The 23,155-nt window shown below is 40.1% G+C and overlaps 1 protein-coding gene across 14 annotated transcripts in view; it reads right to left on the bottom strand.

Moving 5' to 3' along the window:
* Positions 1–3,264: 3,264 nt before the first annotated feature.
* LOC149912502 (uncharacterized) overlaps positions 3,265–23,155 on the bottom strand; it is a 32,966-nt gene continuing 13,075 nt past the window's right edge. For 3 of the 14 annotated variants that reach the window (XR_016461694.1, XR_016461691.1, XR_016461688.1), the window contains 3 exons: positions 16,345–16,452; positions 14,441–14,677; positions 12,147–12,773 (listed from right to left, as the gene is read on the bottom strand). The gene's annotated coding sequence lies outside the window, so the exon portion shown is untranslated. Of the gene's footprint in view, positions 3,303–3,502; positions 3,584–12,111; positions 12,774–14,440; positions 14,678–16,344; positions 16,453–23,155 lie in introns of those variants that run through there. The other 11 variants (XR_016461696.1, XR_016461695.1, XR_016461690.1 and 8 more) reach the window with 7 other exon arrangements.

Raw genomic sequence — 23,155 nt, forward strand, 5'->3', positions numbered from 1 at the left:
AAGATTTGGGCCACGTACAACAGAAAATGCAGTGATCCTTTGGATCAGAGCAGGGAGAAAGCTTGGTAGAGTAAGTATAAGGGAGGGGAGTAAGGTATTGCTAGCAAGTTAAGGAAAATGTCAGACATAGTGCCAAAGACCAGAGCTATGTCCCCCCATCAGAATGTATTACTAAACTGCTTGTTCAAAAAGTGTTGCAGAAGGCAAGTATGAACTAGCAAGACATTGACTGAGGCTCTCCTATAACAGAATATCCAAAAACAGTTTAACTGGTGGTAGGTGAATGGTTGGACCAGATGATCTTAGTGGTCTTTTCCAACCTTTTAACAATTATATGTTTCTATGATTCAGGCATAGCTCTTCTCTTGCTTAACTGCTTTTATATGCACTGATGTGAATGTAGTGGAAAATCAGACAGTCTGGGGGTGATCCTTACCTTTAACCTGAGAAGAGTTGCAATGCAGTTAGCATTCAGATCCCAGTGCAGTCCCCACAGCTTCCTAGAGTTCAAACAGAATGAAAGGACTTACTGCTGGCACATACTCTTTCTGTTTATTCCTATATGATACTGATTTTCTCCCTCACTGTTACACAGCTTTTTGCTTCAGTGTAGGTGAGCACAGCACTCTCTACCTTTTTGTGACCGTGCTCCCTACAATGAAATTTTGCCTCTTGCAGATTGTTTTAGCAGATCAGATTTTGTATCTGATTTTATCACTTCAGTCCAGCAACTCCTTTTTTCTTTCACTGACTTTGATTAACATGCTTGTGCTAGACTTAATAAACCAGTACTGCAGTTTCATGTCTTGTCAGTCTGGATCACCACCTTGCCTGCATTCTCTCTGCTCCTGAAACAGGATTTGTGGCTGAGATCACTATTTAGAGTATTTATCCCCAGCTTGACTCCGTTCTCATTTCTCAGGAATCATTTTCTTCCCACTGTGTTTATAAGCTTGAAATCCAGTTGAGGCTTTTAGGTCACCAAGCAAATCTAAATTTGTTTCATGAAATAGAGCTACTCTCTTGAGAAAACCTGGCTGAAACACTGCCTATGACATTAAACAAGGATTTGGTTGGAAGCTTTTCCAAGAGAATAAAAGATAACTTGATTTGTGATTCATCATACTGTGATGGAACTGGGGAAAGAAAGAAAGTGATAGCTTGCTTAGCTTTCAGAATTCCTTTGGCAATTTCTTTTTATCGTAAATACACTTCCTTTCTGTGTCTGGTTTAGAAATGTACTTGTTAAGTACTCAGAATTGCTGCAGGGTAGTGAAAGCTGCAGATTATGAAGAGGAAGTTCTTGTGGGTTTCAGTTGCTGCCAAGAATAACAAAGCTAGAGAAATAAATCTGGTACGTGAGGGTTGGTGCTGAGAAAGTATTATCTTCTAGCTATAAATAAAAAGTTTGAACTCTTAAAAATCATGAATATATGTGGATCTCTGTGAAATTATAACAAAAGTTCACAAGTAATCTTTAAGGAAGTAATCTACAACTCCACTCTGCAGGTTGCAGTATCAGTACCATCACTGAGTCTCCATCTGGATGAACAAGTTCACACAGAAAGATTTACAGAAACTGAAGAACATAAGCATCTTCAGTAGCCTGTAGCAATCTATAAATCCAAAACCTGTTTTTACACGAGTGTGGCTTCTTTCTTCCTCCCTCAGTATTCATCCTTCACCTTAAAGGCCACTGTCAAGCACTATGAAATTTTTGTTCTCTGGTTATTGTTAAAGCTGACTTCAGGGTTACTGCTTTAAACGTTTCTTGCTGGAAAATCTCCCACTTCCTCATCTCCTGACATTTCCACAGTGGTCTCCATTGATGAAGTGAATGCTTAATTAACGGAATCCTGAATTAACAGAAGTAGCTTTACTGGACTGAGCAACACGTTTCTTGACAGCTAAAGATTTCATGATTAGCTGGGTTTTCCACAAAACATTATTTAAAGCTGGATTTTTCTGTGCAGTAACAGAAGTATCTTAGAAGTTTTACTTTGTGGGAAAAATGATACAATGAATCTCATGTATATATACATACTTAAGAAAGACTAGTATGAAATACAAGCCAGTAGCTGAGGAAGTTAGCTAGATAAGTAAAAAAAGTTAAAAATCTACTGACGTGCACTTAATCTCACTGAGAAGAAAGAAATCTGACCCAAGAGAAGAGAAGTCAACAGGAAAGGGAAAATCATTAGTGACAGTGTGCAGAAAAGAAGATAGAAGAGCAAAGCAGGAATTTGGAGAAGAACTGCACGGGATACAACAAACCCAATGAAACTTTCTAGGTATTACAGAAGCAGGAAGTCAGAAGTGAATTAGTTATCTCCAAGCCCAAGACGACCACGAACTAAAAGACAGCAAAAATGCAAATAAACTTAAAGAATTCTTTGAATAATCCCTTCCCACCATGTCACAACAAAAGTATTCATTCACCCATCCAGGATCAGTAATTTCAAGTAATGAAGATGGGCCTCAAACAGAGACTGAAGATGAAAAGTACAGCAAACGAGGCTGGCACAAACTGGCAAACAACAACTCACTAGGACTAGCTGGTACCTCTCCAAAGCTCTGCGGATGCTGAAGACAGAAGGGATTTAACAGCTATCAAAATATTCAATCTCTGGTTAAAATCAGCAGCTCCACTGGAGACCTGCAGGGTAACAACTGTTCCAGCTATTAAAAAAAAAGAAAGGAAAAAAGAAAAGGTAGGGAACTGGAGAAACACAGATCATAGAGTTTTATTTCAATATAGGTTAATCTTGTAAAATTTAAATAAAAATAGTCTTTTAAAACATCTCAGGGAACATGATAGGACCAACGTCTGATAGAACCCCATGTGTTTTGTATGAGTACAATCACTGAGAAAAAAAAATGTGAACAGTGAGTCAGTCAATTAATTTTGCAGATGGTTGAAAATTATTTCATTTGGCAAGATCAGAGAAGATTGCAAGGGATTCTGAAGGAACCTAATAAAGCTGTGTTAATGAGAAGTAGAACTTCTAAAAATTGGTACTGGCTCATATTCAGGAACAAAAATCGACAGGAACAGTTTCAGACCCATGAATTTGCTAACCCAATTTACTCTTAGAGCCACGAAATCTGCAGCATTTTTTATTTAATGGAAATCTAGATACACTATCTATGAGGTTTTTAAGTTCTTACGTATAAAGAATAAAATAATTGTCAACCACAGGAGCCTCAGGGCAAGAACATTTCAGCAGGTCTTCATCCAGCTTCAGAAATTGCAGGCGTAAGGATCCAGGTCACTTAAAGGCTGGTCAGTCTCAGTTCAGTCCCTGCAAAAACAACATAGCAAAATGTTGTGATCAGCGGTGCAAAGTCCAACTGGCAGCCAGAAACTACAGCACCCTTCAGGGGCTGACACTGAAGTTCATACTGTTTAATGTCCTCATTATTAACCCCAATGGCAGGACAATATGCATTCTCAGCAAGTCTGCAGACAACGCTAGATTAGGAGGAACAACCAAGTTGGTACCTGAACAGAAGATTCAGAGCAGGTGGAGCCAAGCTGAGCAAAATTCTTAATAGATGTGCAGAACAGCAGGGTGAAAAAAGGCTGTGGGCAGAGTTTGGAACACAGGAAATTCCAATTAGATATAAGGAAAATATTCTCATTATAAGGATAGTCAAACACTGGAACGTGTTCAGACAGCTTTTGGGATCTCCAGCCTTGGAGTTGTTGAACACTCAATTAGAAACCTCCCTGAGCAAACTGATATAATCAGACCCTCTCTGAGCAACAGATTGGATTAGATGGCATCCAAAGGTCTCCTTCAACCTAAATAATTCAATGATTCTATGATTCTAATTGATTTCAAAATTCTTCACCATTAGTATAGCCAGGAATCCTCCTTTGAAGCATCTAACCCCCAACTGCATAAGAGATGGGATACCAACTGCTTTACACATCTTTAGATCCCAAAGCCTGTTCTAAATGAGTGAGCAGAGCAGGACCCAGAGGCATGCTCGGAGTTTGCCTGCATGTCCCTGAAAGACTGATGTGTGATTGATGTGCCTGTGGCTGAGCGTGAGTGAGTCCATGTGGCATAGCACACTGGCTGTAAGGTTGCTTTAAGGCTTATCTCAAAAGACAATAAAGACTAAACCCTAAGGCATCTCCTGTTCAATCCAGTATGGCTGTTTCTGTCTGTTCAACAGAAAAACTCTTCTAGTGGGATTTTTAAACAGCAAGGTATCTTGAAAAAAAGGGAAAAGAAATAACCATGCACAAAGAAATGCAGTCATTCACTGTTTTGTCTGGATATCATTTGATGGCCCTTCTTAGGTGAATGTTCTCTTTTTACAGTCTCTTAATCTGAAAAGATATTCATCATACTACAGAAAACCACCTACACTTTCTCAAAAGTATTCAGAGCAAAGACAGAAATGGCTGATCTTATTAACATAATTTTATATATACGTGTATGCATATAGTAGAAGTTCTCTGAAGATGGTGTCTGCATATGCACTGACATTTTAAGTGGGATATAGCTGCATCAATCTGGAGAGGACATGTAATGCTTTAACATTAATTCCTAACTTTTTGGTAATATTTCCTTACACTTCTTTGAGCTCATTTCTACTGATATTCTCAATCTATATTGTAGGACACAGCTCAAAAAGTTTCCCTCTCTAAGAATATAGGTTAATAGTTTATTTGAAGAATGAAATGTACTGCAGTTTGTTTTGCATGGAATGGCAGGTTAGAGCAGTAATGAACTCAGTGAAGGGCTATAAGCAGAGCGGAGCAATGCTGGCAGGATGTCACGATAGACCAGCACAGTGCAGAGGGATGTTCTTGTTGAGTACAGGAAAGACTGCCCAATTGACTTCTTCCATAACTTGATGAAAGAGTCAATAGCGTGCTGCAAGTTCTATTCAAATAGAAAAGATTGTAGTCTCCAATGAAATAGAGGGAAAAGCAATCCAGAAGATTGAGAAATGGAAAAAAAAAAAAGAGGTTAGACTTTAAATATGTAGACTGATGTCTCTGGGGAGAATAACTCAAAACATAAATATTATTGTTTGGAATATTTTAAAATATGTAGGGTAAAAATATTCCAATTTGTGCCTGAAGATCAAAATAGCTATCTGCTTGCAGTGCAACATTGATACATAAAGCACTGTGATTGTGGGAACCTGGAAGATATGAACACATACCAGGAGACATGAAAATCTGTATTCCATTGGGCTGCACTGTGGCTGAAGAGCCCTTCTCTTTCCTACAGACTTTAAACAAATGAAAAATTAAACCTACACTAACACATATTGACATTTTTAGTGTCAAGGATACAAGTTAATATATGTTAAGGATATTTCTGATCTAATATTGGGCAGCCCATCAATGACCTTTCTCCCTTCTACCGCATATTTCCAAAATCCCTTTCTTTTATTTTTTATGCCATTGTCTACAGAACATGTGGGAGAGGTTGACAGAACTGTGTTTGTTCAGTGTTGGGATGTGGAAGGGGGACAGACCGTATCTTCAACTGGCTAGTGGGAGGCTAGCAGAACAAGACCCATCACTTCTTGAAGATTCATAGAGAAAAAGACAAAGGACAAGAGACACTGCTTGCAAGAAGAGGAACTATGATTGGATGTTAGATAAAAAATCCTGTAACAAAAATTGTAGTCAAAATCCAGAACAGATTCTTTCATAAAGGTTGTGAGACCTCCATCCTTGAAGATACTCACAGCTTGACTGGTTAAGCCTTCAGCACCCAGATCTAGCCTGTACCTGATTTTGAACAGGACATTAGATTAAATGACCTCCAGAGGTCCTTTACATCCTATATAATTTTGTGGTTCTAGTACACACCTGGAGGAGAAATCCACACATCTGATAGCTTTCCTAAACCAACAGTGCCCACAAGATGAAAATAGGAGACATATCTGGGGCCTAGTCCTGCAGGCAATTACATTAATCACTGCACGTAGTCATCAGATTCTGTTTTTTCCATAGCTTTCTCATGGCTAACAGTATTTGAAAATCAAAAGCTGAACTATCTCCACTGGAAAAGAAGAGTACACTTCTTGCTGTTTGTCTTCAGGCTTATTTTGACTATTTTTCATAAAAACTTTTGAACATAGGGAAAAAAAACCTAGTAATTTGCCAAATGTATGGTCTGTTTTCCTAGTGAGAAAAATTCCTATAATCTTGTAGAACTTGCTTAAGAATATCCCTTTCTGATATTTCCTTTTATCTCCTACTGATCAACTTTGGATTTGCAAGGGCTCAGAGGCAAGAAAGTCTTATTAATAAGAATGCACAATGAACATCTAAAGTACTTTTGCTCAGTTGAAGCAGTGTATGACACTAGCAATAGCAAGTTAGGAAATTTTACTCAGGCGTAATAAACCTACCATACAATCATAAAATTGGTATTTTCTGCCTAGGGCTCTCACTGCTATCAGGTTGAATTCAGCACAATGCTAAAAGAAAATGTAAGTATCAAACTAGCAGCAAGTGTACCTCTCAAAAATAAATTTAACAAAGAGCAAGAAAAATCACAGAGCTCCTTCAGTCGAGGACAAGTTATTATACTCACAAACATCAATACAAACCCCTATATTAAAACAAGGGCAAGGTTGATTCAGGTCCACAGGGATATTTATTTTATACTGTAGGGGGATCATAAGTCATAAAGCAGTAAAAAATAAACGTGACATTCATCTGGCACAGAAATAGCTTTGTTGTTGTTTTTTTCTTGGTTTACCTTATGCAGCTATAACAGCTATATCCCTTGTTCCCATCGATGCTGGCATACAGACAGGAATTTTGCTGCATGTCCTGCCAAATCCAGTCTCCCAGTCCCACAGTTGCAGGAGAAGGAGCCTGGAAACCCTGGGCACATGTGACAAGAGCTTATAATCACAGAATAGACAGAGCTATTATCTGCTGTTACACTTCCACTACTGGAAATCCCTGAATTAGAGTAGAGATTAGTAGAGATGTTGGAATCATAGAATCAGAGAATGGTTTGGATTGGAAGAGATCTCAAAGCCCACCCAGCCCCAACCCCTGCCGTGGGCAGGGCTGCCCCCCCCTAGCTCAGGCTGTGCAGGGCCCCATCTATTGCTCAGTTTCATCTTGATAACATCCTCAGTTTAATCTCCAGTTAGACCTTGTTCCTAAGGTGATGTTTCAAGCTGTATCACTACTCTTCTCTATAGGTTAGAGACTCAGAGGTAGGAAAATGTAGGCACAGAGACTTTCTGTTATTGGGTGATATTCTGAGAGCAAATAAATTTGGATTGCTTCCTTTTCCTTCATGGATTCTTGAAATACTTAGAAATTCTTCCTGTACTCTTACATGTATTAAGAGCTAGACTATGTATAAAAGGCAACATTTTTCTATTTCCCCTTTGGAACCAGACTAACTCCATTGAGGCTTATGCAGAGCTCATTCCCAGAGAAGATACAAAAAGATAGGAGAAGCCTCTCTGGAGAAGGAAACCCTACCAAAACTGCCCAGATTGTCAGATACCCTTATTACTGCTACCATGTCCAAACGTCTGCTATTAAATGACAAATTTAGATACCACCCTATGGATCTGGGCTGGGTCACTTCGTGGTGACCTGAGTTTAGTCTGGTGGTGCATGACTAAATAACATTTCTGCATCTCCAAATCCCCACAGTACTGGCATATAAGAAGCAAGGATACAATTACAAGAGGCAGGGATCCTAGTCACTGTTCAGGAAAGACTCTGTAGACAACACTTCTGAAAAACACTAAGTCAGCAATGTCAGACTGTATTCTGTGTGACAGAAATCACTTCTGTTCCCTTTAGTAATTGTTCTGTTACAGAGCATTCACCCATGGACTGGAAAGTGTATATACAAATTAAGAAGGTACTGCCCTGGCTCCCTGCACCTCAAAGTTCAGGACAACCAAGAGATAAAGACTGGTTCCTTCCCAATAGTATCAAAAGAAACAATAAATAAGAAGTCTACACAACTGATAACATAAAAAATAGCTGAAATACAATTTTAGTGCTTTTGAAAACTTACTATCACACAAAGTTTGGTTTCCTAGAATAAAGATGTAGTGAATTATGCCTCTTTATTTAAATAAATTGGCAGAATTTTTTCCATCTGTGGGATCATAACATAGCAAATCTGGCTCCCCAGAGTCCTCATACCCTGTATAAGACAGCAATATCTGTAAGATTCAGCACAGTTTTGGATATAAACAGAACAGGCGCAAATAAGACAGAGACAAAGCCAAAGAATGAACTTCCCACTCCTTTATCAGCTTCTTGGGGATTGGTGGCTTTTGTCCTTGACAAATTGCACGTGTGAAGTTGTTTGAGAACTCCAGTGCAGCCTTCCACTTTGCAGAACAGGTACAGATTCATTCTGAGGGCAAGGCCATGAGGCTTTTTTGGACAAGAATACTTGCTGAATACCTGAACACCCTACGTCGCCTGCTGCCAACAAGCATCTGAAGACAATCAGTTCTTCACAGAGACAAGTCTCCCTTTGTGTAGGAAAGGTAATCAGTAACCTTGTTACTAGTCATGAGACTTACAAAAGAAATAGTTCATTGTATTTTATTTTGACTGAAAGACTCTAATACGTGAGATACAGTTTAATAATATTATGCCATGACATTATTAAAAATTATTAAACTTACCTAATGAAGCTTTCTGCTGATGTGAATAAGCTAAACCAATTTTGTCGCTCCTAAAGGAAAAGACTCAGGAATGTTTGGGCGTTATGAACAAGAACTGTACCTGATTTTTTCATTCAACCATGAACATCAAGTCTACGTTTTCTTATATGTTCCTCTCAGCTAGCAATGAAAGCCATTTTCAGGTTATCAGTGCTGTCAAAGGTTTTCTAAGAGTGAGGTTTTTCCCTATTTGTATCAGTACTTGCCTCCAGGCAGGCGCCTTCTTGCTTTATCAAAGATGCTAACATTTATGCTCAGCAAAGTAGAATGCATACTATCCCAAGTAGAACAGATGATACTCCAGCCCACATGTTGAGGGCCAGTGAGTTTTGAGAAGGGCAAGAAAATTCTCCCCAGCTTGCTACAAGAAGGGAAAATTCACAGAGAAGAGCTCACCAACTGATGCTTTCAGGGGGGAAAGAAAGAAACAACCCAAATAAAAATCAAAGATATCCATCAAAAAACAATCATCTAATTTGCGAACAGATATCCCAAGAATATGTGTATATGTCTATATATACATAAGCAAAACAAATTGATTGATCTTTTAGTTGTAGATACCGGAAAGAAAGAAAATATTCTTTTCTTGGTTGATTTCCATGCTGTTCCACTGAGTGAAAGTGCTCACACGAGACAGGTAGGGAACACAGAAAGATCTGTAATGCTCAGTCTGACTCATCTTTCACTTTACGCCGAGATAAATTATCTAGGTGAATAATTAGCGTGACGAAACTGATAATGGCACTGTCATTTTTATCAGTATCTAAACAAGGACTATAAGAAAGGACAGACTCCTTAGCAGTACCTGCTGTGATAGGACAGGGGGAGTTTTAAACTAAAAGGAGAGATTTAGATTGCACATAAGGGAAAAGATTTTTACAGTAATAGTAGTGAGTCACTGGAACATGTTGTCCAGAGAGGAGGTGGCTGCCCCATCCCTGCAGACACTCAAAGTCAGGCTGGATGGGGGCACTGAGCACCAGATCATTGCAGGGGTGTTGGACAAGATGACCTTGAAAGGTTTCTTCCAACTCAAACAATTCTCTGATTCTACAATTAAGTCATGAGCTGTTTTTTCCTGCAGGACAACGTGCTCTAAGGAGCAGAGGTAATGTTATTTGAATACATAACAAGTACATCCTAGTAATATAACTTTTCTGAATCAAAAGTGGTCTAGTGAAGTTACAAATATCTGACATTATTCATCTGTTTTCTGTTTTGCCTCAGTCTCTTGAAAAGGTCTCCTCAGCACGTGGGGAAGGCTTTCACACTCCTTCTGGAAAACCAGCACATCTCTGTGACTCGCTGAAGTGCTCTACACTAATGCCCACGTCATGGGAACAAAAGCATGAAATGGAGGCCTGTATGCAGGGAAAGGGCTATGACTTCATCAGAAAGCAGTGGGATAGCTCACATAATTAGAGCCTATTAGATAACTGGAAGAAACCTCTTGTTTGCACAGCCTAATAAATGCAAAAGAGACAACGCAGTCCAGCACAATCAGAAACAATCCAGATTTCTGGAGTGCACTGATGATCCTGACACAGGTGATCAAAAGATCAAGTGTAGGTATCCTGACTAAACTCAAACATAAGCAGCAACAGATGACCCAGGACAAACACAGAGTCATTATTCCAACCAAAGTCCATCTGGAGGTGAATCTGGTGAGGAACATAAAAGGCAACAGGAAAGACTTCTACAGGTACATAGGCAGGAATATGAAAACTAGGGAAAATAAGGGCTCAATGCTGAATGAAGAAGGAACCCTTTGCAGAACACTGAAAAGAGTGAGGTATTCAGTGCCTTTCTTACCTCAGTCTTTCCTGTTAAGACTGGTCTTTAGGAATTCCTGACCCTTGAGAAAAGAGGGAAGGTCAGAAGCCAAATAAGGACCTATCCTGAGCAGAGGACAATCAGATTAGGATGCATTTCAATAAAACAGGACGTGAGCCCAAGGAACTTGATGGAATGCACCTAGTGAAGGGAGCTGCTCATGGTAAGGCCTCTTAATTATCCTGGAAAAGTGGAGCAGGTTGCCCTGACATGTGTTGGCATCACTATGCAAATGATATGGCTATGATGGCTTTAGATACTCCAATGAAAAAAGCCCTGAGCAACTTGGTCTGACCCCAAAGCTTGTCCTACGGTGGGACAGAGACTTCCTGAAGCCCCTTTCCAATCAGATTACTGTGAGGTAGTAGCATCTCATGGTCACTTGCTCTCCATAGTCACTGGCATCACCTGGATAAAGAGAGGCAGGCAGTTGCATGGCTTTCATGCTCTGCTTACCTACTTAGGTATGGAATTTCCACCTACAGGCATCTTACTTCAGTTATAATATCTGATATTTTCTGTAATTTATTCAGCCTCTGTTCCATGAGCCTCTGTTCTCTGTCATTCCTATGTGATTTGTGCACTGTTAGTAGAGACCTGAAAATCTCCCTTCCACCTACTTTCTAAGCTGTCCACAGTCTTTTTTAATCTTTATCCCACTTTACCTTATTCAACTTCAATTCCTCAAAAAAAAAAAAAAAAAAAAAAAAAAAAAGCCATGTTTAAGCTCTAAGAAGTGATCCGTGTATTTCACAAGTGTCAAAGTAGCTCACTAATTTCCATATGAGCAGCTACTGGAAACAAATTCTCCAGACACTTTGCTAGGGCTTTAGGCATTCACAGTTGTTAGAACAAAGAAGAGAATCCCAGTCTGGAAGCCAAGCTGTAAACTTGGCACACAAACAACATTAAGGAGATGAGCTTTAAAAACCATATGCCTCAAAACTAAATACTGCAAGCATGGACTGTAAGACCTGTAAGACTTTATGAAGTGTTGCATAGTTTCTAGCTTTTAAAAAGGACACATGCAACATCACGTTCCAAAAATAGTTTTGCTCATCTAGAAATAAGATGATTTGTAAGTAGTCAATAAATAGACAGTATTCAAATATTCCTATAAATGAAAAGGGTTAATTTTATCACTATGAAAAAGGGTATAATTATACCCTTTGTTTTAAATTTTAAATATATTATGTACCTATATTTTTAATATATAGTACTTAACAACAGTGCTTGTATAAAGCTGGATTTTTTTAGTAGGAACATAATTCTGAAAGAAAATTAGAGAAACATAGAAAATTACAGAAAAATAGGAAATATTTCAGTAGCAATTAGTGGCAATGCAGAATGCCTCTGGGGTCCAGGAAAATGTGACAATAATGCTGATCAATACATTACTTCAATAACAAGCTGAACCAGATACCTCTAACTAAAAGCCTTCACCAAGATGTTTTTGGTTTGGTTTGGTTCAGTTCTGTTGTGTGAATTCCTTTTATCATATAGCTCTGTTGCCTGACCTGTACTTAGTGTAGGAATTCCAGCCTGCTGTGATTTTTGGTTTTGCTTTTGTCTTTGCTTATTTGTTCACTGAGTGGAAGAATGTACACTCACAGGAACTAATGAGATAATTTGTAAACCTGTCAGCAAAAGACATCAGAATTAATCTAGTGGTGGTCTGGTAAAAGAGGAGAAGATAATCTCACATGAAACTTCCACATTTGCTCTGCCTATTTCCTCCTTTATGCCTCTTTGCCTGTAGCACTAGGCAGTGTGTAAACTCTGAAGCACGTGTGGTATTCCATCTCTAGCACTCCTATTCTTGGCATGAGTGTCTGCTTCAGAGCAGAGAGACTTTAGGAGACTTCTCAAGGATACAGCTGATCCAAAACCCACAGGGGCGATACGATTCTTAGCAACAATAGCTACTATATGAAATTGAGGTGACTGGGATGCTTGGATAGCTACTGTCTTATTTGTATTATGAGTTACCAGAAAATTAATGGCCTATTATGAGTAAGAGCAATCTACATCATTACTCTGTTAATTGGCACACCTTACTGGTATCTGCAGGGTTCCACACTGGATATTTGATGATTCATCAGTGGTGTGCACAACAACGGGCCTTCGGGATGGTAAGAGTTTTTTGCCTTGCACTGTTTGCAGGGCCCAGAGATGAGTGACCTTTGTTTCATCTTTTCTCGGGTCCTTTGTGTCTCGTGGTACAGCCATCATCTTTTCTAAAACAAAAAGCAGAGAAAAATGAATATTTAGGAATCCTTACAGATACTGTACAGATGGCTGGTTTAGTGACAGCTGTTAGAAGACAGTTTAAGCCACAGTTCTATGCCATGTTGTCATTTTCTCAATTCCTTGAAGACCGACAAAATAATAAAGATGAAAAAGAAAAATATTAATCATTAGGATTTAAAGAGAATCTTCACAACTGGCTTACACGACAGAGAGGAGAAAGCCTTGTAGGGAATAGGGCAGGAGAAGCCCATGGCATCATGCATACATATTACGTATGGATTACATAAATCCATTGACAGTAAGACAAAACATGGCTTAAACTGAAGTACAGAAGAATCCTAGCAGACATGAGGAAGAATAAACAGAGCTAATTAAACAATGAGATGTTTGTTGAACCAACAGTACAGGATCTACGTCATCTGAGAGTTTCAATAACAAGTTAGACAGTGGTAAAGAATGACATACATCTGTGGTTGATCCTGTCTTTCTAGGCACTGATGGAGTAGACGGTACCTTAAGGCATCTCCTGACATTTCATACTTCATAATATGCATCTTCAGCTTTAAGTACTGGAAGTATCTGAGCTCTTTTTAACAGAATGGACTCCTCTTGAACATTTGTGAGCTGATGAAAAATACCTTATGAACTTTTTCCCCGAGAAAAGTTATTTAATTAATGTTGCATTACTGCATATTGTTATTTTGCTTTATTTTAACCAACATTTTGGTTTTCAAGGGTTGGGTTCCTTCCACGTGAGGACTCATTTCCCAGTAAGTAGTAAAGCTTTTAGAAAACTTTCTGTGTAAAATTCTGACAGTAAAAAGCAACCTGATGTAGGAACCTGCGTGAACATTTACATCTGAGATGTCACTGATAAGAAAGATTTAGAGACCTTGGAAGTTATATTTTTTGCCACAAAGATTTCAGCGAGGCCAGTGGCAATATAAGTTACTACCACATCATCCAGATGATTAAATGCCACTTAAATGTTTTAAGGACAAGGAATAGTTCTGCTGCTTTATCTATTCTGTTCATTATCCTTCTCCTTATCTTGTAAAGCAATAGGATAACAATTTCATTTGTATGACAGTGATAACTGTCCAGCAGGAACAAGCCTGAGACCATCAATTCATTTCCCAAAAGCCATCCATTACTTAATCACAGCACGTTTAACACTGGGATTCAGCTGAGTCACATACATTAACCATGTTATGCTTTCCTAACTGGGGACTTTAGTAGATAGTGTTTACATTAAACGTACATGAAATTCTGTTAACGAGTTTCTGATTCTTCCTCATGTTTGATACTTATGCAAACACTTTAAACGTGGGCAAATATTGCACAACGATATCTGTATGTCTGTAAATTCTCCTTCAATACACTGTTCATGTTCTTTTCATGTAAATTTGAAAGCACACTCTATGGCAGTTTGTAAGCGGAAAAAAAATTAAGATAGGACTACTTCTATTCTCTGAACATGGATTTGTGAACAGAACGTTATATCAACGTACTCACATTTATATTCAAAGCCATTTGTGGGATTAATGAATCTTTGAACCAAGGAAAAGACATCAGACAGGTGATTTGGATTATTACACATTACAAATTAATAGAAAGGCTGACAGTCATAGTAATTAACTCAAAAGCAACTCACAGATTGAGCATACACTGTGGCAAAGCCCACTTCCAGATGATTCATAAATAGAAGAGAGCAAACTGATCAATCATTGTCCTGTGAAAAAAGTTTGCCAAAGTCTCTTAGTGTACTTCTTTTCAGCTCCATCATTCCCTTACATCTCTACTCCCCTTTCTTCACAGCAAGGACCTCCGTTATCTCCAGTGCGTGGACCTGCAAGGAGGTGCTGTTGACTGTAGCTTAAATGCAGCTCATCTATGATAAATGAGAAAGAGTAAAGCTAAAAAAAGAAGCCTACAGCTTGTGGTTATACTAACTTTGATGAGAACAGAGTATGGATGAATGGTGATTGTGTGAAGGTCAGCAATTTCTGCAAAAGGAAAAGACAAAAACCATGAAAGAGAGCACACCAGTACTGAGAAATCAGTCGTACAGAGTGATCAAAGGGAATGAGAGGAAACTGAGCATGAGACATATTTGTGACTCATTGCAATATAACCAACAGAATATGTTACAATATTAAAAGTCATTCATTTGAATCAAATATAGAAATTGACAATCATACAGTAAGAGAAGCATAAAAAGTCTCAAAAAATCACATATGTAAAGCAGTTTATGTAAAACTTAATGAAAAAGATGTAGAAGAAAAGAATACTACAGTAAAATATCTGTTTGTTTTTTCAAGAAAGTACAACAGTCACACTTCTTTGAGTAAAACTCTCAGCAAATGTTTTAGGAGAACTTTGTCTCTTCTAACTTCCCAGTTTTTCTTACATCTATTCATTTACCTCCATCAGCATTAGCAGCAGTACTAATATTGGTTGATGTGCTGTAGTATCATTTACTCACAATTTCCATGTACTTCTATGGACAGCAGAAGAGTTACTGAACTCAGGTAGTCCCTAAGTGAATGCCCAGATCTTCCAGGAAGATCTTCCAGGTTGTGGATGCCCCATCCCTGGAGGTGTTCAAGGGCAGGTTGGATGGGGCCCTGGGCAGCCTGGTCGAGTACTAAAATTGGAGGATGGTGGCCCTGCATGTGGCATGAGGGTTGGAGCTTCATGATTCTTGAGGCCCCTTCCAACCCGGGCCATTCTATGATTCCATATTCTGTGATTCCAAGCCATGGTAGCACAAGCTGCTCTTCAGGGAAAACTAGAAGGCCAGCTGTCTGCTCAGTTCCACCACTCTTCCCACAAAAACTGCATACCCAAACTGACTGCTAGCAGACAGTCAGACATCATATATTCACCATTCTTTCGCTACTGAAATAGAGGTTCAGTGCGATCCCTGTTGAGCAGACAGCCAGGTGAGCTTTCTGACTGCCTCTCACCACTCATACCATGAAGCAGAGTTACGCAAAGAAAACACTGCTGCCAACATCCAAAATACACCTGCAATTTGGGGCATCATCACATCCACTCTTACAGACAACACCACCCAACTCCTTTTCACCTTTTCCCAGCAGATTCTCTTAGTACTTTTGCCCCAGTGTTTCCCTTGTGGAGGATTCTTACCCCACTAGTCTTGACAGAGAGTGGAAAAACTGTGATGAAGCAAGCATACTCACAGCGTTTGGTAAAAATTCATGGTGCTTTAGTCTGTAGGGGTAAAAATCAATGATGCTTTTTCATTTAGCAGAGGCATCTCACATGTGATATATAGAAATTTTTGGCTCCGTGTATGTGATCTGAACACTAAACTCTTCATTTCTTTCTCCTTTTCTCCACTGCGTTACATTTAATTTTTCCTTAACTGAGCAACATTGTGCAGTTGCAGTCATCACAACTGTTCTCAGTCTGGATTTACCTTTGGAGGTCAATACTAATTATTCTGCCATACATCCCCCATTTCAGAACTGCAAGCAGCTTTCATGTCTTCTCTATTTTTTTCAGTTACTCCAGAAAAAGGTATTAACTCACCCTACAAGTCTTGCCATGGGGCTGTTCTGCCATTCATGCAAAGAAAATTGTCTTTCTTCTCCGCAGAGTGCAATGAATTTTTCATCTTCTCACCTAACAGTTATATCTCTCAAAGAATAAAAGTAAATACAAAATCAGCAAGGATTCAGTAACAGTAGGTCAGCTATAAATACTCGTAAATGGGAAACATCTAGTGAACATCTTTGGAATTACAACATTACAGCATTCTGATTTTAGGAAAGTTACAATTAAGCTCCACTTCCATACAACCAGCTCTATATTACAAACTCAACAAAAATGTACGGTGGAGCAGAAGTCCTACTCAGTGCACCTCGTGCCTTTTACCCAGTTATTCAGATACAGCACTGTCACAGTTCTGGCCTGGTTTGACCTGGTTCCTTGACTAAATGGCACAGGGGGACCCTGTGATGGGTCTAAAAACAAAACAGCAGCAACGAGCTAAGGGAGAAAATTAATTCACTAAATATTAGAGCACAGTGTGAGAGAATGCAATAGAACAATACGATTGGAATTGTAGCTAATAAACCAATCAAGAGATTGTCCAAAACCAAAGGCCTTACTCTAATGTTGAAGGTAAGACAGCTAGGGAGCATACACTGCAGAGCCAAGCAGAAAAAGAAGTCTCATGACTCCCAGTTTTCTCTTTCCCTTTAAGCAGAAAATGGAAATGGAACAGTGAAGTATTCTGGGAGACACAGTTCATTCTTTCTCTTCTGTGAAATGTACCTGGAACTATCAACAGTCCATGGAACTGAAGCCTTAACTCTTTAACTCCCCGTGCATTACCTGATGCTATGATGTGGAACACCAATAGCAGAAATCCTGAAACCACAACAAGTGTGCCAGGGGACAACATCAGGGCCAACATTGTCTATCTTCATTAATGACCTGAACGTCTGGACAAAGTGCACTCTCATCAAGTTTGTAGATGGTACAACATTGCTGCTGAGGCACTAGTTGAGTGTGCTGCCATTCAAAGGGAGCTGGATTGGCTGCAATATTAGGCTGAAAAGATCCATGTGATATTCAACAAGAAGAAATGCAAAGTCCTGTGTCTGTCAAGGAATGACTCCCCAGTACATAATTACTGGATGAGGAGAAGCACTACAGAGAGAAATCTGGGTTCTGCAGGACAAAAAGCTGACCACAAGCCAACACTGTGCCTTCACAGCAGAGGAGGTCAGCGACCTCCAGAGTCACGTTAGGCAAGGCATTGACAGCAGGTCAGCAGAGGAATTCCCTCTCCTGTACTCAATTCTGGTGCGATACATCTGGAGCTCTGGGCTTACTGGCATGAGACAGGCAGCTACTGCAGCAGGTGCAGTGAAGGGGCACAAAAATAACAAAGGAAGAGGATAACATGACATGAAGAGAAGCTGAAAGAACTGAGACTGTTCAGCCTGGAAAAGAAGAGGCTTAGGGGGATCTTGTTGATGATATAAATTCTTGATAGGAAGGAATGAAGAAGAGGGAGCCAGATTCTGCCCAGTGACAGGATAACAAGTGATGAACACAAAGTGAATACCTGTGAAAGTCTGTATAAATAGGAAAAACAAAACAAAAAAACAACAGTTTTACTCCAGGAGAAGTCAAACACTGCAACAGATTGCCCAGAGAGGTGATGGAATTTCTGGAGATGCTCAAGCCCAATTGGACACGTCTGCGAGCAACACCCTGCCTGAGCAAGCAGTGGACTAGAACATCTCCAAAGGTGCCCTTCCAGAATCTGTGATTCCGATTGAAATTCTCTGAAATTACTCTTTTTGTACCTTTGGGTGCTCCCAGATGAAATCATTAGGAATCACACAACTTCTTTCCCTAATCGGATATAAGAATCTAACACCAAGAGAGCTGTATTTTTCAAGACTGTCGTGTTGTAAGCATTTACACAGCTTCATTTTTCATGTGAAGCTATATTCATTCAATCTGGAGTTTACTTAAGTAGTTTAGACCACACTTCAGAACTTCATCACATCAGTGGTTCCACCCTCACTCTAAAGGTAATGCTGCTTTTCCTGAATACTCTCTGATTTGGCCCTGAGAGCTCACAAGCTACACCTGCTCACTAACTGAAGATACAGCAGCAAAAATTATTTCCTGACTTGTTCCCTTGCTTCAGCCCAAGACATTTCCAAACCAAACGCTCCAGGTGGGCTGAGAGGGTATGGTCTATCTCCTCTGGTTCCTGACTATTGAGTCCCACCACGTCAGAAAGTACAGCACGTCAAAAAGTCTGTGCAGTGCTCAAAAGTGAGATGGGGAGAAGCTAGGTTGGCACGATGAGATATTCTGCACAGCCCTTACTAAGCTGATGCTCAGATAAATCCCTGCTGTCTAGTGTAAACTCCTTTACCTTTTACCTCCAGTTACCTCATCTAATGATCCTCTAGTAAGATGAGGTATATCCATTATGCCCTATCCCCCATTCTTCAGGTGCCCTCTGTGCTCTGTCTGAAGTCAACTCAGGCTCTGCAGGTGGCAGTATGTCCTACCTGTTGCTAAGTCCACACGTTCTCCTTTCCCTACCATGACATTGCTACCCAAAGCTTGCACAGTTTTAGAAGAAAAACAAAAGGACAAAAATGTTCTCCAGAAAATAAGTCCCCTTCTGTTAGCCTGGGCTCATGTAAGGGCCAGTCACTGAAGGAAGTTGTCGTAGTTTGGCCAGGTTTGGTGATAAGGAGCTAAGGGATCTACGGACTGGGAAGAGAAAAGGGTGGGGGAAGAGGCAAGAAAACCAGCAGCAGTGAACTAAGGGAAAAACTTCATTTAAAAAATACAGTGGCGGAATGTGAGATAATAGAATACGATGGGATTTTGAGTTAATAACTCAAATAAAACAGGAGAGAGTTTACAAAACTGCATTCCTTACTCTAATGCTATAGGAGAGACAGCCAAGAGCGCAGAGAGCAAAGAGAGGCAGTCTTGAGACTCCGCCAGTTTTATCTTTTTGTTCAAATGGAAATGGAACAATGAAGTCTTCTGAGAGTTGTAGCTCACTCTTTTCTTCTGAGACCAGGAAACCAGAAATGCTGGCAAGCCACTGAACTGCAGTACTAACCCTTTAACTCCCAGTACAGTGTGATGTTATGATGTGGAATGATTTTTGGTCAGTATAAGACCACAACAAGAGAGTATCTCTTGGAGCTAGGCTGCTTCCTGGGAAGGAGTGCTGTGTAGCCATAGAGCCCCTTCACCAGCTGGGGGAGCACAATTTTTCTTGCTATGATTACTGGTCTACCTGTGAATACTTTGCCTGGTATCTCCAAGAATCTGTCAGAAGCAATTTTGCTTCTTTGTGAGCAGGGCATCTACATTACCTTTATGTTGTGTGTTCAGACAGTGCTAGTCTGCAGCCATGTGCAAAGCCCTACGAAATCATTAGGGAAAAACTTGTGCCAAGACATCTGAAGGCACTTCTCCAGAAAATACAGGTGGGCAAAACAGTGTGCACCTTCTCTCTGCCTTTGATCTCTTACTCTGATTCCCTGAGAAGGAAAGTGCAGAGGCTGAAGGGGAACCACAGGGCACTTTGACAGCCTGTCCACCAGTAGGGATGCATGCGGGACCGTGGCTATGCAACATGCCCACAGAGCCACTTGTCTTCAGCTCTGACAGCTACCTGCAAGTCTTGGACTTCAGTGACTCTGAATAGGGTGCTCACTCTTAACTACTGATACACTACAAAACATTTCAGATAGTTACATTTAGTACTGTTGGAGCAAAGGTTTACTCTAGCTTGAATACATGGAAAACAGAATTTGCTTATAAGTCCTCCAAGGGTAGACATAATGGCTGCAATAAAATAAATCAGTGATCTACATTTGCTGCTGTTTTCCATCCCAAACATTTCACTGTCGGAGCATAATCAGCTGAGACTACAGATGAGCCTTTAAGAAATTAGCTTAGGAGTTACTGTGCTGTGATCAAGTTACAAAACAACAAGAGGCTCTAATACTTGGATTCAAAGTGCACGAAATTGCTATTCAATGTGAAGAATGATCATTTAATAAACCAACCTACCTGCCTTTCATCTGTCTTCACCACTTTCACCACAAGACTTACAGAAATGTCATTAGAAATTGACAGGCATCTCAGTTCATACACAGCCTCCTTCTGTAAGATAACAAATACTTAATTGCCACCCAGGGAGTAGGAATATATTTAAGTTTCCCCCACAGCCTTATGAAGTTTGCATCCAGGTCACCTACGTTCCTATAGAGCATGCGAAGCACAAGGAACAGATGTAAAAGTATACACACACACTCAATTCACACCTCTCTACTTCTGTTCATTTTTTTCTCACGTGAACAAATGAAGAACCCATCTGGAGATCAAGGGGAAAACAAACAAAAAATGCACATAAATAGAAGGCATTCTGGGAGCCTGTATTGATTGTAAGCCTGTGTAGCTACTTCTACTATAAACTTCTGCTATAAACAGTAATTGAATAAATTGTTGATATGGTTTTCAGACTAAGAATTAGAGCCACATTTAACTCTCTTTCAGGCAAAGTCCCTGATCACGAGGCTTTCAGCTCTGCTCTTGTTGATGTTTCCTCACTGGGGAGCAGGAGGCAACTCTATGCTGAGAAGTTCATCAGCAGGATCTGTCTGGGATGGAAGACCCTTTCCCAGTCCTGGGCCTGTTTGTAGCTGAATCTTATTTCTCTTCTCCAAAGTCTCAAGACAATACTGAATCCTGTGCTCCTGCATTGCCCTATACTGGTCAAGTGCTCTCATCACCTTATCCAACAGCGTGGCCTTAAAAGTGCACAGAACTGTGCTGCAGTTCAGCACATACAGGACTGCTGAACGTGACAGGCAGCTTCAGAGACACCCAGACTCGTCTGAGCCAGCAGCAGGAAACAAGGAGCACCCCAGAGCACCTCAACTTTCATCAGTGCCTGCATGTGGGGAACTGAGCCAAGTTCCTAGCTCCATGTGCACACCGACATGAGGACACCTATGTTCAGGAAAGCAATCAACTGGAAATTGAATCTCACTCTTCCTCTGAAATGTTGCAGTCTTCTTTACAACATTTTCAGATGACTTTATAAGAACAGAAAAAAAATCCGTAAAGACATGATTTAATTAAAATTTGTCACCTTCGCTTGATCTTAAAGAGCACTTTCTCTATTAACAAATTTGATACATGAAGAAGGAAAGACAATTCAATCTCTACAATCTCCACTATTTCTTTTTTAATCTCTCTCCATCAAAATATTTCTAATCCCTTTCTACACCCTTGGAATTCACCCAAAAGCTAATATTAAAATCCACCCCATCTTCATTCTTATTTTCATCTTTATAGATCAAAAGTATCTAAGATAATCTGTGATCCTGAGCAGATCCCAAGCAGCAGCCCAAATACAAAGTGAGGTAGAATAGAAAATAAAGGATATGCAATAACTATTTCTCCTGCTATCATAGAATCACCGAGGTTGGAAAAGACCTGCAAGATCATCACCAATATTTCTCACTAAACCACGTCCCTCAACACAACATCTGAACGTTCCTTGAATGCCTCCTGGGTCGGTGACTCCACCACCTCCCTGGGCAGCCCATTCCAGTGCCTGTCCACTCTTTCAGAGAAGTACTATTTCCTAATGTCCAACCTGAAGCTCCCCTGGTGCAACTCGAGGCCATTTCCTCCAGTCATGTCACTAGTTACATGGGAGAAGAGGCCGAGACCAGCTGGCTACAACTTCCTTTCAGGTAGGTAGAGAGAGCTATAACGTCTCTCCTGAGCTTCCTCTCCAGCAGATTGAACAATGCCAGCTCCCTCAGCCAAGTTGGTAACAGCCTACACCACTCTGTTAAAGAGAGGAGCTGCATAATATTGTGGCAGATTAAAATTACTCAAGTACCCCAATAGGCAGGAAGGTAAATATTAAAACTAAAGTCCAGTTGGATCAAAAGAACCAAACACATAATTTCCAATCATACGAATTTTAATTTCATTATTAGGGAGTCCCAAACTTCATGGAAACCAGGAGGATTCACCTCTCAAACAGATTTTACTAAAGGTGTTTTATCATAGAGTTCTGCACTGAGCTCTCAGGTTTCCTATAAAGCTGCAAGGAAATCTGCCCCTCCAGCAAGTCTGTTACCTTGAACACATCCCATGTCACAGTGCATTTGGGAAGAGTGACAACTGCTAACTCTCCTTGTACACTTGTGTGTGCATTTACCCTAGAGGTCTCCCTGTAAGCAGGAAGCAAAGGCTGTCATTGCTCCAGATGCATGATAATACGAGATCAATGTCTGAAGCAGCCTGTCTGACAGTGAATCTCTGCTTTGAGGAAGATGAGGAAGAAGGTTAGATATTACACGGACTTCTTCATTATTCACATCTGTCACTTTTATCTCAAGCTGTGAGTAACTGTCTTATTTTGTAGGTTTTCTTCACAGCTGCAAAGCTCAAGTCTTTTGCTTCTGCCTTGCTACACATTCCACTGCAGCCACAGATAAGGTGCAAGATGGGCACCTTATCAGATGTTCCCCCAGACAACAGAGGAGATGCAGCCAGCACAGCTGCTGCTTCCACATGGCATTTCTTATCCCCCTGACATTTCAAAACCACAGGAACAGCTTCAGCTGTCAGTGAAGTGCTTTCTGAGAAGGCATACTGTTTTGGAAAGAGTAAAGCCATACTGCCACACTATGTAGTACAGGAGATGAACCAAAGATACGCATACCCTACAATTCACACCAAGATTTACTTACATACTAAATAGAGATACAGAGAGTTTTTTAGATGGCTTTCTTAAAGTGACTGCCAGCTCGAG

Source organism: Phasianus colchicus, chromosome Z, assembly GCF_987193195.1.
Source record: "Phasianus colchicus chromosome Z, bPhaCol1.hap1.1, whole genome shotgun sequence".
In the NCBI taxonomy this organism is placed as follows: domain Eukaryota; kingdom Metazoa; phylum Chordata; class Aves; order Galliformes; family Phasianidae; genus Phasianus; species Phasianus colchicus.